The sequence below is a fragment of the Equus przewalskii genome, chromosome 8, assembly GCF_037783145.1.
Source record: "Equus przewalskii isolate Varuska chromosome 8, EquPr2, whole genome shotgun sequence".
In the NCBI taxonomy this organism is placed as follows: Eukaryota; Metazoa; Chordata; class Mammalia; order Perissodactyla; family Equidae; genus Equus; species Equus przewalskii.
The window spans coordinates 20,862,214-20,877,909 of NC_091838.1; the positions used below are offsets into that span (position 1 = coordinate 20,862,214).

At 36.4% G+C, this 15,696-nt stretch overlaps 1 long non-coding RNA gene across 1 annotated transcript in view; it reads right to left on the reverse strand.

Moving 5' to 3' along the window:
* Positions 1 to 7,577: 7,577 nt before the first annotated feature.
* Positions 7,578 to 15,696, reverse strand: part of LOC139085226 (uncharacterized) — a 122,015-nt gene continuing 113,896 nt past the window's right edge. Inside the window, exons 3-4 of the long non-coding RNA XR_011543390.1 lie at positions 8,597 to 8,852; positions 7,578 to 7,943 (exon numbers count right to left, since the gene is read on the reverse strand). This is a non-coding gene — a long non-coding RNA (uncharacterized lncRNA). The remainder of the gene's footprint in view (positions 7,944 to 8,596; positions 8,853 to 15,696) is intronic.

The window sequence follows — 15,696 nt, forward strand, 5'->3', positions numbered from 1 at the left end:
ACCACCAATTTGGATATTTTTATGTTATATCATGCTATGAACACTTTTGTGGCAGCATTATGAAACATCAAAGTTTATTACCTTCAATCAGTTATGTAAAAGCAGATCTCAGGGTACATATGAAATAATTACATTTATGAATGACTTTTTGTACATTATTATATTTATATATCATTTTTGTTTTTAACATTTTGAATAATAAATTCTTTTAACTTTTAGAAACCTATCAACATGAAAACATCTATTTATATTTTTAATCACGGCAGGACTATTTTCTAGAGCACTCTATCTTAAAATTGAACAAAATGTTGCTATTGAATAATATTAATTTAATAATTGAAAATAAGTTTCATTTTGAAAAACTTCATACATTTCTCTATTCTCTAATAAAATATTATTTCATTTTTATGCCATAATTATTAATCACTTTTGTCCATATATTCTGCTCATATGTTATATCATTTAGTCTTAACACTTGCTTTCCTGAAAATATTCAATTCCAGTGTTAACAAACAGAAAAAGCTTTTGCATGTGATATTTTATCCCCAAGGAAAATAATTCTTGGTTTTATCTGAATATCGTTTATAAAGCAAAAGATAGTTATTTTTCTAAACATGCGATCAATCTGTGCCAATTTTCATACCTTTGTTGTAATAGGAGCAATCTCATTTAGGAGCAAGGCCATTTTAATGTAAGTGTATCCTAGCATAGAGCGAAGCTTGTCACACTCCTCTCTAATAGTGAAGGATTTCAGTTCCCCTTTATGTAGACATTTGCACCTAGTATTTTCCAATTCAGTAATGCAAACATTCATGGAGAGGTTAAATACAATGTTGGCTTGGCAATATGTATGCAGAAGAGCTGCACGCATTTTGCACAAGCTTCGTTGAATTTAACCCTGGGTCAACAGACATGTTTAAATGTGGACTTGAACATAAATGGTGCCTACCAAAAGAAAGTAAAGGAGTGTAAAGTTTTTATAAAATGTCACAGTTGATATAAGAACAAGATCTCAAAGACAAAAACAAAAAAGGTGGGGAAAGATGTTCTAACATCGCTTGGTTGAACGTATATTTCATCATTTTAATTTGGTTACTATACCAAATCACAAATAGCCAAACTAGAGTTACACTAACCACCAACGTTTTCTTTTCTAGATTCCTGGTATGTTCTCTCACTTTCCAACTCTTCTGTTTCCAGGCAGTTGTACCATATGAAACTGACAGCAATTGTTCTGATTCATGGTTTAGGAGGAGTAGCTGATTAATCCCATGTCAGCAGTCTTGACCCTACGTGGAAAATAGAACCTTAGACGGCCCACTCAACAATATATCAGGGAGCAGAGTTGGGCGGCTTGCCTTGCACTTAAATGTAATGAAAGTTCAGGGCCACGCTGAACAGTGATTTGATGCCCCCCTCCCCCTTTTAAACCTATGTTTCAAAAGAACATTCTGGAGTGGGGTAGGAGTGCAATGGGGAGAGGGGGTAAACAATTAAGATTCTCTGGGACCAAATATTATGTTTCTAAATATTCCACTTGTGTCTTTCATGAAATGCTTCAAAGTGTTTTTTTTTTTTTTGTAAGCATAATTACTGATTAAAATAAAATAACAGGTTGTGTGTGTTTATTTTAGACCTTTAAATTTTCAACCTTGGCAATTTTTTTTCCTCTTTAATGACTATAGAATGCTCTTCTACCTTTTAGGCAGAGATCTAATTGTACTTATTATAAAGTAATTGCAAATAACTCAAATCCCAGAATCGTGTGGAACACGACACACTCAATTTTAAAGAAAAATGTACACGTTATGTTTTAAAAACACAAAAGACAAGCTTTGAGGAAACCATTTCGTCCTTAAGATAGCATTTTTTCACAAAAGCCCTAAACTGTGCATGTATTTCTACTCTGAATTAAGAGAAAACCTTAGTACTCTGTATTATGCTCTCAGAATTTATAATTAAAATAAAGGGATAAAGTGGAATTACATCTTTTTCGAAGAGGACCATGTGCATGAAGGCATTAATGTGTGAATTTTATTTACAACTATAAAGCAGATTGAAATGCCAAAGCAAGTTAAAAATCTGTCAAATAATGCTAAATCTTAAAGCACAGGGGCTGTAAATGGTGGTCACAGAGTTTACGTTGGATTTCAGTATTGGAAGCCACGCACAACTAGTAAAAGAAAAGAAAACACACACACACATACACGACTACCTAGCATAACTAGATAAAGCTGAAATGTGCTCAAATCCTCCCGTGCAAACTGCATAATAGCACTTCCAATGGCCCCTTTCTGTCACCCACCGTCACTGTCAAGCCCCGTTTCTGCTGCAGTCAGGTGAACGGCCACAGAGCTCCTATGGTTGGCTGCATAGAATTCCAAGGAAAGACACATTTGTACAATTTTTCCTTCGACAATAATAAATGGTACTTTTGGGAACATTTAGATTTTTCCTAAATAAATTTGAAACTAATTATGCAGGATTTTCTTCTGCATCCTCCTAAAGGAAAGGCTTTATTTTGACCGAATCCTTCACTATGAACGTGCAGCCCTTTGATCAAGTAACATTTGCATTTCTGTATGGGGTAGGGTTTTATGTTCTTTTCATACATACTGTCTACTACGTGTATCATGTTGGTTTGTGCTAGTCATCATTTAAAACACTAGGTATCAAGTGTTGCCTTGTGAACAGAATCCATATGTATAAGCAGAAGACAATAGAATAGCGTAATTTAAAATTCAAAATTAATAGGTCTTTTGAATAGAACATACTTGTAGCGTGAGTATTTTAAATATTATATGGTCAGACACAAAATGCAATATTTTGATTTTTAAATGCTGCATCTTCATAGTAGCCTTGACTCATTTAAAACAAAAAAAAAGAACAAATGAAATGCTTCTCAAGGCTTTTCTTCAGAGCCAAGCGCTCTGCACATACTGTCAAGATAGGTAGGCTTAAAAAATAATAATAAAACAAATCGTAGATTACATTATGTTGCCCAAAGAGTTCTTAAACCTGAGGCTCTGGTTTTACGAAAATGTGTCTTTTGAGGGATCAGCAAGCATACTGTACGGTCTACAAAAATGGAAAAAATTTGTAAGTGCGTGTGTGTGAAATGATCTTTATCGTCATCAGTTTTTTTTTTTTTTAAGAAGGCAACAATTTTTTCTTTGCTGCACAGAGAAATGTTCTTTCACTTTCCCTCCAAAAGCTTGTAGAGAATAGTTTTCTCCTTTTCTCTGGTTTTGAAGGCATCTTTTAATAAAGAAATCGCCAAATGCTGTCTGTTTCATTTATCCATGTGTGGCTATTAAAACTGCCTGGATCTCAAGGCATACAAACACCTTGTCAATAAAGTAGTAAATTAAACAACTGGTACTAAAAAAAAAAAAAAATCTTCCAATGAATTTCCTCATTAGCAGCCAACTATTTTGGGTGCTTTCAGGCTTAGAGCTTTAACATTTGGTAAAACTTAAGTAAGATGGGCTTTGGGTTTATTGAGAAGTATATTATAACAGACATTGAGTGAAGTCCTTCATTTTATCATTTTCAAGAAGATTATTTCAATTTAACATAGTTTCTCTTAAAAGAACCATAGCTTTATTTATTAGGAATGCACACTGCACATTCTTTTCTGAAATATGATTTAAGTTTGCATTTTGAAGCATTGTGATAGCGTTCATCAAAAATAAAAGCTAAGCAGAATACAAATTACATATCTCTCAATCAGAGAGAGTTTAGGCTCTAATGTCAAGAATATATTATTGGAGGAGAGCCTTTTTGTGTCTTCACTAATCGGATGGTTCTTTCTGCTTCTCCTCACCTACTGAGCAAGGCAGCGTGTAGCATCTCTGAAGAAGCCTGATGCTTCTTAGATAATATGGTTTGGAAGATGCTGTTTGCAAGCTTATTTGATTCTGTGTTGTGTTCATAAGCAGGAGAATATAATTCATTTCTGCATATCTGCTAGACTGGACAAATCAAGGTGACAATCCGTGGTTAGCTCTGTCAGGCCCTTTGTCCTAGGGCTGCTGTGAATGGAAGTACAATGGAAGCAAAGTGGAATATATAACAGTCCAGCTGCCTTGTTGTGACAGCCCAGTCCCACCATTGCGTGTGTCAGCTCATGTTTGTGTACCAGTAGCCAATCCATAAGATGACAATGCAAATTGTGTGAAAAGTCTTCTATAAGATAACAAATCATGTTGGGGGTTGAGGTACAGGAGGAGAGGAAAGGAGGAGGTTGGACACATGTTTTAGAAAAATAATGACCCGTAAAAGGTTATATTTTTGGTACAGTGATTACATTCAAATGCAGGGCCCTCATCCTAATTCTGGCATGTGTCTCAAAGACGCAGGTAGGCGCTTACACTTAAATCTATCATACCATTTCTGTGTGCAAGGTTCTGCATTAATGTTACTTTTAAGGCTGTTTATATTTCATTTATGCATGCAATTAATCATCTTTACTGTGTTGATGCTACTGGCGTCAGCAGTGTGACTTAATTAAATTTGAAATTATAGTACAGTAAATATAGGCTTCCAACTAGCCAGTCCAAATTAAATGCTGTGGTCTATTTCTTACCCATGGTGTTTTCCAATTTAAGTGTTCATTTGAAAGGTTACATTTCAGACTGAAATCAGGTTGCTTTTTTAAAAACTTAACTGTTGCTAATCTAGAATAGCTCTTTCAATGAGTACTTTATCCCTCTTCATTATCTTTATTCTCAGTAAATAAATACAATGTAATCTGTATTTATTACATTACCTTTAATATTTATCTCATTAGATACCTAATAATCTTTAAGGAATGTTTTTACCTCCTCAATATGTTTCCCTCTGCTATATCAGCCCTGAGCTGCTTTGAAAAGGTCTCCCCTCCATTTTGTTTCAGGCTGGTAATCAAGCAATTAGCCCACAAAATGGAGGTTCTCTGCTCTGCACTATATACTGGCTCTCAGATGGGTGTTTTTACCTGTTTGAAGGCTCATGCAGAACAGTTTACTGTTGATCTTATTAAACTTGCCTCGAAAGTATGTTCTTATGATGTCAAATAAATGACTTGCTTAGAAGAAACCTTAGAAGCTTGAGACATTTATGGTGTTCTCACTAGAGAATAATCGTGTGTGCAAGACCTACACATCTCTGCTCTTCTTACTTGATAGAGTGAACATTTAGACTATTTATGCAAAAATTATGCAATGGTAAAGTGTCAAGCTCTAAAACATTGCTAACTTAATTTCTTTAAATGTTTATATTTTATGTATTACCGTCTTCTTCAAACAGCTCATACATGTCTAGCAAGGTATCTGACCAGAAACGCAGTCACACTCCTCTCATATATACAATATGCGGTTTGAATGCTAGAAAATTTGTCATCCGTAAAGTGCAGCACAGGACTTGTGTGTAAAAAGCACAAGCTCTTTTTTTTTTTTTTTTTTAATGCAGTGCTGCCTTGTCTGCACTTTTTGAAATTGCATATTTATCAGCTCATGAATTATTTATGAGAATGGAAAAGTGAGGCGGGGATGCCTAGAGGATGAGGAAGAAGAGCATACAAAAAATATATGCTTGAAATCCTTGGGACGGGAGATGCTTTTAATGTGCATCCTAGCAATTCTGCTCAAGGATAGCTGTATTTTGATTTTTTTCTGGATGTCTTGTTTAGATTCAGTGTTGTATATGTTGGTATTTAAAAATTGTTTTGCTGTGTTGTCTACTTGCTTTCCGAGGAAATTAGGAAGAGTGCAGCTTGTTTAAAATTAGGTCAAATGGGGACTAAAATGAACAGAGCATTTCAAAAACTTCTAAAGTGTAGAGTGTTTAATAAATTTTAATCTTTTGTCTGTCAGCCTCTATTGTTGTCAAGAAAGAGCTGACAGATTGAGGATTAATGAAATGTTTCATAAATTAGAAATGAAACTATCAGCAGAATGTCCAAAGTAGGACTCAAACATTGCTCAAGCACGAGCTTTGGGGCAGTAGAATAGTCCTTTCTTAAATCCAATCCCCTGTTAATCTCATGGGGGCAAAAATAAACCTCCCATATCCACTGGCTAGAACACATATTCATCTGCTTTCATTAAAGAAATCTACATGCTTTCTACATGTTTTTAGCAGGCTGATATTTTTCACTTACATTTCTCAAAAATGAACAAAAAACAAAAGAAACTAGGAAACAACCTCAGAAGTGGCTTTAAGACCAAAAATCTCAATGCTGAGAGTTTCATTAATGAGTATGAACCTTTTAACAGGTAGAAAACACCAATTATAATGTGGGATTGTGAGTCTCCTATTCCCAGAGCACGTTATTGGGGTACACGTGTGCCATGGAGGGGGGGGGCATGAGTTGGGGGAGGACGTATGGGACAAGAAGGGGTGGATGTGTTTCAGACCTTGCTGTAACTTTCATTATATTCCACAATATGACATGATGATGAGTCACCAAATCTCCAAGCCTGACCCTCATTGTTAAAGAAAGATGAATGGTAAAATGGTAAATTATAAAAATCCTATTTTCTTATTTTCGATCTCCACAGAATTTTTTTTATATAAAGTGTGCAATAAAGAAAACGTTAGCCTAAAATAAGTAATTGGGACATGTGATGTGTTGAGCTTTGAGAATATGCTATACTGAAAAAAAAAAAAAAAGATTCTGTTTGTGTTATGTGACCAAGTTCTCCATTTTTGGTTCAGAAAATCCTGATTTAGGTATTAGCATGTTAAAGTTGAAACAAGAGCTCTTTTAATTTTTCCTCGTGCTGTTCTATTTATTTGGATTTATTAACTTTTCTGCATGGTTGTTCCTAACACTCACCTGAAGTACCTTTCTTGCTATCATCCAGAGATATATAATTTGAAAGTGGGCTAGTAGAGTGTATAAAAATGTTTAGCCTAATCACTTCCTAATGACAGCGACTTATGTCCTTAGTGCAGTCGATTTGTTTCCTGGGTTTTAAAAGTAGATTATTTCCATGGTGCAGGCTTAGTGTAAGCTGTTGAGAAACCACAAGCACTGCACTTCAGCCTGAGTTTGGGACGTTCGCCAAGGGTAATCTGATTAAAAGGGCATTTTTTACAACATTGCGCTGCTTTGAAAATTCTGCGCAGCCTGATAGACTGGGGGCCAAAAAACTGCTTTTTGAAGACTAGTTTTCTTGAACAAAATTAAAAGCCTGATGATTCTCTCCCACCTAAGTACAATGGATAAACAAAAGCCCTTAGTAACACATCTGTTACCTGCCCCAAGTCACTTCATGATCTAGTTAACGCAGCTGTTTAGCAGATTTTCCTTCCCTCACACGAACTTCCAACATAGGTGCCCGCTCTTTAGCCTGGTTCCCTGGAGAAGTATGAAAACAGTAAGTTTCCAGTTCTCACTTTGTTATTGTGTGACCTGCATCGTGGTCTGTGCTGAGAGCCAGTCACAGTTACGGTTACCTGAGAAGTTTAGCAGCTCTTAGTTGTTGAAAGGTAATCATCATAGCTCACATCTCGATGTCTTTTAAAAGATGGGATATAATACTAATTAAATATGTCGTGTTTGCCCACATCAGAATGCACTCCAGAGAATCTTTCTTGCATCACTTATTTTATTGAAGCATTTTCATTTTCTTCTGTGGGCTCTAAGGAGGCAAGTAAAGATAGATAACTAAATCTGCTCCCGTTGTCCTCACATCCCTAGAGGAGAGTGAATGGTAAATTCACATGAGAATCCATCCATTTAAATAGCATCGGGCTGTTTGCACCCGAGCATTCGTATGTGCTGCCTACAGATGAATATTTGGTCTCTGTTGCTTCTTCAGACCTGCTCTGATGGTGGATCTTATCTGCATTGTGTCTTTGCTGGAGGGGCCTTATAGACTTTCTTGCCTTTCCTCCAACAAATCAAAGCTTTTCAAAATAACTGAAACATTGTAACAAGATGCCATGACACAGTTCTGAAAAGAAAAAGAAAATATATTTTAATTTCACGTACAATTGGCTCGGCAAATGTGGCAAGCATTGTGTTAGTGCTGCATAGGAATCAATCCCAGCCATAAGCTGGAAACATTCTACTGAGGGAGAGAGAGTATGATGCAGAGGGGGAAGCATTATATTTAATCCAGAAATCAAATCGCTGAGGGACCAGCGAGGAGGGAACAGTATTACTTCTTGAAAGAGATTGGCATTAGTGAACCATAGTTTAAAACAAGTATTCTTTCCAAGAGCAGAATGTTTTATAATCCCCAACTTTACCTGTCACAAATAAAAACTAATGTCAATGAAAGGACACAATTTCATGTGTATGCTTCACAACGTTAAGATCTCATTATTGTCTGGCAAAAGCTTTCCTACATTTTAGTGGTATCCTAAAACATGCTGAATTCTTCTACATAGTGTGTTTCTAAATTCTGCGGTCTACATTTTCATGGAAATAAATCCCTGAGCATGTCGTTCTCAGTAAATATAAAAAATGGTGGCATTTCTTAAAATATACTTTCTAACTTTTGGTAACATGGAGAGAATGTGCTGAAAACAACTTCAGTCAAAATAGAAACCCAGAGATACTGTAAATTAAATTAGGCCTTCCCCCACGACAAACATCTCTTGCCTTTCTTTGTTAAAGATGACAGTTTTTCTTCTGAGCCATCTTTAACTTCCCAGGAACATTGCTATGGAGTGGTTCAGGAGAGCGTGATATGGTAAAGAGGGGTCAATGACAAAATTTGGTGCTTCCAAAGAAACTCTTTGTAGTCGTTAGGTCATGTTTCAGGAAAGCAGTGCTGTCACTTCAGAGTAAAATTCCCATCTGTGCCAATGGGGTTGTCCTTATGGATTCAGAGAGCATTTTATGGTCTTTCTTCCCCCTGCAGAATAGAAAGGGTAATTTGACTCAGGCACATTAATATGAATGGCTTGGAGTTATATGATTGAAGATTTTTTAATACTAGCACCAATGTCAGCATGCAGGGTAGAAACAGTGCTCCAGGGTGCCAATGAGCCAAAGTACATATTCCTGTGACCAGAGAGACAAAGAGAAATTATTTTCTCCTGGAGAGGCATAGGTAAGAGGGAAGAGGTGTTTTCCTGCTTTCTCCGTATTTGCCATGTTATTTTAGAAGTAATCCTTTGAAAACCTTCTAGGGAAAATTGGCCATGAGAGGTCATAACTCTACATATCTGCCTATATATCCTTTTTGTAGTATCAGTAATGTTTGTTAACCAATTTTACCCTTTGAAGTTCAATGGTAGATATTTTTTAAATTTAGGTTTTGGATATCTCTTTAAGATTTTTGAATTTTGCGCCGCTTAAAATGGCTTAAAATGAGATATTCATGTCAGGGAGATGTCCTGCTGTTCTAGGAAAGGGAGGGGGACACCATTAAAAAAAATGTTGATAATCAAGGCCACCTGTGATCCTGGGCTGCTTTTTGGAGCACAAAGACACTGAGGAAAGCTGTTCTCCAAACTAAAGCAAAATTTCTGTGATCCACAAGACACTTCAGCTTCTTCCCACTAAGAAAAAAAGAAAATCATGCTACAGCAGGATCAGCTGCTCTCTGTTTCTTCTTTAAAAAAAATCGAGGTGGTTGCTATTTAACACAAAGCCCTGTGACCTTAGTACCGTGGCTGCTTTGAAACACCAAGCTATTTAATGATGCAAATTACAAACAGAGGGAAAACATCAGAAGAGTCTGTCTGGAAATTAGCTTGTTGGACTGAAAATTAGCTAGCTTAATCGAACTTGCAGGACTCAGATTTTCTCTGCAGAAGCCTGGCTTGGAGCTTTGGTCCATTTGCATTATCTTACTCCTCAATAGAGCCCTTGGAATTGTTGAAAATTAGAGACAGGAAAATCTATCTTCTATTTACATGGTTGAAATGGCCAAGAGACCCCATGGATTTTTACTAAAGGCCTTATGTTTTCCAAAGAAACATTACGTTAGATACTTGCAGAGAGTCAACTTAGAAAAATTAAATTATGACTATATATCAACAGTTCCTAAAAGGCTGAGTCAAATTATTCTTTCATCCTGAAGAAGTAGGATGAATCATATGTGTTGATACATAATCATATTTTTCTTTGGTTTAAGGACATTGTATGGTAACATGGCCCAATTCATGCAGAGAGAATCCTTGTAAACATTGAATCTAGTCAAAGACTTCAAAGACATGCTTAAAACACAGGACTATGTTTGCAGTTTATGAATAATTCCGAAGGTCAAAAAATTGTACCATGTAGAGATCACAGCATCAGGTCATCAAGATCTATATTAAAACATCAGCTATTAAATTAAGGGAAGGACTCGACAACTTTAAAGCTATATTTTTATTTTCTAAGAGCTATGAACAGGACTGTGGGATGATTTCTTTGAGTAGTTCCAGGAATATTTGTGCTTTCCTGTATATTGTTTTGAAAGACAAGATGACTATAAGTTTGTTTGTTTTTATAATACCAAAGGAATAAAAGTCCTAAACCATTTTGCCAACCAGATCTCCTGCTTTACGTCCAGCCTAACAATCAAACATCTCTGTTTGATGGAGAAAAATAACACAGATAAATGATGACACCCCCAGTATGGTATATCCCTTAATTACTAAAATAATCACTAAGTGGTAAGAGTCTAACTAATTATAAAGTAGCCTCAGATCCTACAAAAAAATAAGTTTAACTTAAGAAATGTAGTAGTTCAGAATATAGTTGGAAGCAATCTAACAGCACAGGCACAGTAAAGAGAAATTTACTGCTATTATTTGGATATCATAATAAAATAATGATGACGTTGGGCAGAATTCATCAAAAGGAAATGACAAAAATATTTTTATCATTTTTCACCTTTAAAAAATAAAATATGCCATTATTTGTTATTTATAGACCTTAAATTTTAATGAAAATCTCTGGTAATCGTTTCTGAATTTCTGTTGAGACTACTGACAATTCATAAATATGTCAAATTTAGTTATTAGGAACATATTGTAATTTCTAACTTTTTACAAGATGGGTAACACTATCTTTGAAACTATTTTAAAACAACAGAGGTTATATGAAAACTTGATCTCTGTTAAATTTTTAAAATTGGCTGTTTTTCAGTGATGAAATAGCCTGTAGACGTCCACAGAATTCCAGCATCAATAGCCCCAGGTAGCTGACTGACTTAATTGTCATGTTCTACTCCGTCATAGCCTGAGTAATGGCAATTCTATTTTTAAGCAATTTTTGCAAACTAAACAATAGATACTATTGGTTAGCGTTTTGACAAGTGTTGAATGAAATTCATTAGCTATTATTAAATGCCTCTAAAGTCATATTTTACAAATTAATGCACAAACTGTATTTGCAAAAAAATGATGCTATCGGTATCTGCAGTCTATGTTTAAATAGCATGTAATATTTTGAGTTATTTATTTTCCTTGTTGTCTTTAAAGTGATAGAGAAACAAGACAGCAATGGTCCTCAAAGAAAATAGACTGTGGAACTGTTTTATTAAGCCTGCGTTTCTTTGATGTACACAATCTACTGTGTGTTGATTGCATACATCAGTGGTTTCTGGTTTCATTCTCTTATAACTGTGATAAACACTTTATACAAAAAAATAGTTATTTAAGCAAGATAATTCTGTATGTCATTTTGACAATACATTCAGGAGATGATAAAGTATTTTCTTCCTCATTATCCTTCAGGATCAATTTTCATAGTGCTGCTCAAATTTGGGTGCTTGGTTCTGAACAACTTCCATTTTGTAATCTGAACAATTTTCTGAAAATATTTCACCTCTAGCAGGAAATTACCCAAGATTCCCTCTCTTGACCCTTTCCCTGCCTATCCTTGTTCTACCTGTCCAATTTTCTGAATAGGGGAATACATTATCACCTGACTCACTGTTTAAATGCATTGCCCTCATCCAGCTGTTCTAATATGTCAGCCGTAAGTTGTATCGTTCCTGGGGAATCCTCCAGCTGATGACATAGTGGTCATGCCAACAGAGGGACTCCAAAGCACAGAATTGTTATCTTTATTCTATGAGATACAGTTCGCACTGTGAAATTCACATTGGTTGGTATATTTTTGTTATTAATCTATTTGGTTGGCCTTGATTCTTCTGCTAAATTTGGTGAGTGAAGCCCCCCATGACTTAAAAGCATTGAATATGTAAGGTGTATTTCGTGACCAAGCTAGTTCTGAAGCCTATCATGCTTACACAAAGAATGGATTATAATAGGATATATGTATATATGTATACATTATGATATATTTGAATATATGTTGTAAAATATAGCAAACACAATACACATAATGTATATTTAAACTGTATTAATATACAGGCATATTTACCACTCTAGGTGGCAAGTAAATTTATTTAGTTCGTGTTGTTTCAGAAAAGGTCCTGTAGGCATTAAAACAACAAATGGTTTCTAGGCAGAATATACATTTTACTACGGGGAAAAAAAATCTTTCTTTAAAAGACCATAACGGTGGTTAGCTTTTAACGTCCACATTGATAGATTCGGAATGAATCATCCCAGAAGGTGGGAGATGGAGGAGAGTGTGTCAGGATGCCCTCCCGTCCTCTTCTCTGTGTGGAGCAGCTGGTTACAGTACGTAGGATGGGGTGCGGATCGACAGAAGCGGCCTCTGCAGCAGAAGCGCATCCGTCCCGAGTGCAGGCTGTGGACAGCTCCTCCGTGGAACCGCATAGTGTCTCTTTTCACCCCCCACCCTCCATCCCCTGGCTACGTTCATGGCAAGCTGAGCTCTGAACATGAGCTGCGATGCCTGACATTCTTGCAGCAGAGTCTGTAGCAAGAAACAATATTGGGTGCAAATGCGGGGTGGGAGGGCACAGGAAGATGGGAGGGGGAGATGGGGAGGCAGGGAGGCACAGGTAGGAAGGGAGTTGGGGTTCGGATGAGGCTTATCTCTTCCCACTAGATCTCCCTTGATCTCAAGGCCGAGAATAGAACTGCCTATTAATAAAAGCAAATCCTGTTTAAACACATTGTCTCCCTCCACCGACTAAGGCTGTAGGCTTCAGGTATCCGAATTCACTTAGCAACCTCTTAAGTGGATTTCAAAGGCCAGGAGACCACCAACATTTTTTTCCTTACAGAATTGTTTTTTGTAGAAAGCTTCCACATGTTGACTTGTATTACCAACAGGTCATTTGTGTCTCAGACATCCTATGGTCATTACATAAAAGTAAATATTATTAACAACAAGAATAGGAATTTGGAATGACTTTACCCACGTGTAAAATTAATGCTTTCCTTTCTTCAGGAACAATGAAAGCTTGAGAAGCTTATGTAAAAAGTGCTACAGAATTGTAAGACTAAGCATTCTAAGACCCAGCATCATCTTCATTTTAAAAAGTAAACATTTAAGGAGTAATTAGCAAAGAAAATACTGCTTATTTAAAAATAGATAGATGTCACTGTAGCCAAATAAATTCTGTCTATTCTAAACTTTTAACTCTCATCATGTGATTTCCCAAGTAATAACCCTCACTTAGCATCTTCTCATTTTCTCAGCATAGGCCTCACTGACTCGTTCAGCGGCAGCGATCGCACTGAGTGTACACTTACACCCTTCAGGAAAAGATCTGATGGGAGGCAGCCAGCCAGAGAGAACTTCAAGGATTTGGCAAAAGGCAAGGACGTATCTTAACCTATCCCAAATTCTCATTTTGAACATGTAGAATTTCAGTCACTTTAAAAAATAAATTTAATTATGTGTAGCTCAGTACTTTCTTCACAGTACTTGTACTCGAAATAGTTTAAGAACAAACTGTTCTAGGTTTTATTTTTACGGATCTGTAGGTAAGACTGCCAAAACTGTCACTTAAAAAATGTTGTTTGCAACCAGATTTTGGAATCTTCGTTTCTGGTTCAGAACTTTGAAAATAGCAGCCAAATGTTTGGATACTTGTTCAGTTGTGCAGATAAAAATTCCAGGACAGTCCAAAGCATTCCTATCTCTAAATGGAAACAACAACAACAACAATAATAATAATATAAGAGAAAGGGAGAGAGGAAGACAGGAAGGAAGATAAAAAAAGCAACCTAATGAGAAAAGCTACAAAAACTGTGCTTTGACCTACTTTGGAAACTTTTCTTTTCTGCCAGACTGTATTTGCAAAGACAAAGTCAGCTTCCTCTCAGGGTAACATGATTATTCTTTCATGACACCTTAGAATTCCAGAAAGGAAAGACCTCTGGGGTCACCTTGACATCCCTTGCCACTGCAGGCTTGAGCAGAGGCCTCGCCGGTTGTGCTGTGGGATGCATTACGGCAGGTTCAGATGTTAATGTAGCTCCCATGATTAGAAGGGGAAAAGATTTCTTTTATAAACTAGGTTCTGTAGCTCCCATTTCCAAATTACTCAGCCAGAGGCACTGGTTCTACCTTCCTTCTGTTCGTGCCCTCCCTCCCTGTCCAGACAAAAGGAACAGTACTCTCAACATTTTTTGTTGTTCTCTGGGTTGCTCTGGTTGGGCAAAGATCATCATGCTCTGATTTAGTGTTTTCAAATAAGTGTGCCCTCTGCTGCAGCGCTCTATTGAGAGACAACACAGCCCAAGCGGGAGAGTTCAGCATGGCCACTAATAAAACACAAGTGCGGCTTTGTCAGGCCACGAGTGATTACTTGAACAAGTGCCAACGAAGAAACCAAACATTAGAGCTCAGCGCTTCAGACCCTCAAGACAAAGGGCCAATTGACTTTCCTCATTAGTTTTTGTGCCAAACATGTAAACACAGTTTCCTCTCTATCTTTGATGCTCAAAACATGCCAGCTTGTTAACATCTTGGGTGGTACTGTGGTTTATGAGGCTATAAAGACTATTATGTTGGGTTGGGCATTTTTTTTCTCTTCTTATTGGAAAAGATTGGCTCATCCTATTTAACATTTTTTTTTCACGCAAGGAGAATCTTTGGGGCACTTTTCACTTGTCGCCAATTCCGTTGATTCAAATGTGGTAATCCATAAATGTAAAAAAATTTTGAAAAAGAAAAAAGATAGAAAGAAAGAACCCCAGAGAGATATGATCCTTACTAATTCCTGCAGAACGTGTGGGGTAAAAAGTCTGTTATACATGTTTCAAAAGGAAAATCTGTAATTATATAATTGTGAGAATAGGAATAAGGAATCTAGAGGACTGGTGAGCAAGAACTAATAATGGTTGTTGAGTCAAGTCAGAGCTCCATCTTGGGGTGACTGATATTACACCTCCTCACCACGCTCTCTTTTAATCAGTCTCATATCCCTATCTCAGAGGTCTCATTGTGCTATTTCAGCTATGACTTTTATTTCTTCTCCCTTCCTGTTATCTTTCTATTTCGCTATTCTTTTACACTTGTGCTTATCAATACTTCATACCTCTCTTCATTTCAGTCCTGACTTCTCAGGCCAGATGCAGTAGATATGTACAAATGTGTTGTCATTTGTGCAGTTATACAGAAAACTCTTTTCTCAAATTTGTCTTTAACTAGGCTAAGAGGAGAAAAAGAGCACTGGCTTAATGTCAAATAGTCATAATTGTGAATCTTGGCTCCATAAGTCAGCTGTATTAACTTCTTCCATGTGAAATCATTTTTCACCTATTAAATTGGCCAGCATCGAAAGGTGATAGAGTATGTTGTCAAGGTAATGTAAATTGTTACAGACTCTGTGGATGCTTATTTAATCACATTTATCAACATTAAAAATGCATATA